We start from the raw sequence: 885 nt of genomic DNA, 5'->3' as shown, positions 1-885 counted from the left end.
AGACGGTGGAGATGAGGAAATTCAATCGAAAAGTGGTGCAAAAATGGAAATCCGCNCCAAAAAATTGGTGCGAACGTCCGCAGCTGAGAAAATCCGTATATATATATATATATATATATATGGAAGGCCGATAAGCACATTCCATGACTCTAACCCGGTGAAAAGAAGTGAAAATTAATGGAGTTGGAACTAGGTTTAGTTTTTTTTTTTTTGGGTCTGTAATTAGTTGGAACATAGTCAGAAGAAACATAGAAAGAGTAAAATAGGTAACTCGGAAATCAAAGTTTACAAAAGAAAGTTGCAATGGGTCAAATGATTAAAATGAGGATAATTTCATGATCTTATTATTGTTTGATCAATTCTACACAATTAGATCAATCATAATCAATAATAATAAAAACCAGGCAAATAAGCATATATTGATAACGACTAACAATTCCCTCGCTTATGGGAAAGAATTATAAGACCGCAGAATACTGATTGATCCGATAGCTAGCACGCACTACGAAAAAGAGGCCATCCGATCATTATCATAAGAGTCATAACACTATATTTCTGGTCACCGTATTTGTGCAAGTCCGATTGAACTTGATTCTTCTATTTTTGGTGACAGGTATTTGAACCGGGGAAGGCACCTCACAAATCCATATACATTATGAACCGGAGCCACAGTGATCCACAGGACCCTTGCTATTACATCTAGCTAGCTGTGTTCAAAGTGGATTACCATTTGAGAGCAGTCATACCCGGTTGGCTTAAGATTTTCCATCTTGTAATCTAGTGATCGTTAGGGCTCAAACTTTGATGGGGTTCCATTTAAACAAGTGCCTTGCCAATATTTCCAGGCCTGATTGAGTCGTTGGTTATTGAATTAGATTCTTTAAA

Source organism: Fragaria vesca, linkage group LG4 (genome assembly GCF_000184155.1).
Source record: "Fragaria vesca subsp. vesca linkage group LG4, FraVesHawaii_1.0, whole genome shotgun sequence".
Classification (NCBI taxonomy): Eukaryota; Viridiplantae; Streptophyta; class Magnoliopsida; order Rosales; family Rosaceae; genus Fragaria; species Fragaria vesca.
This window is presented reverse-complemented; position numbering follows the sequence as displayed.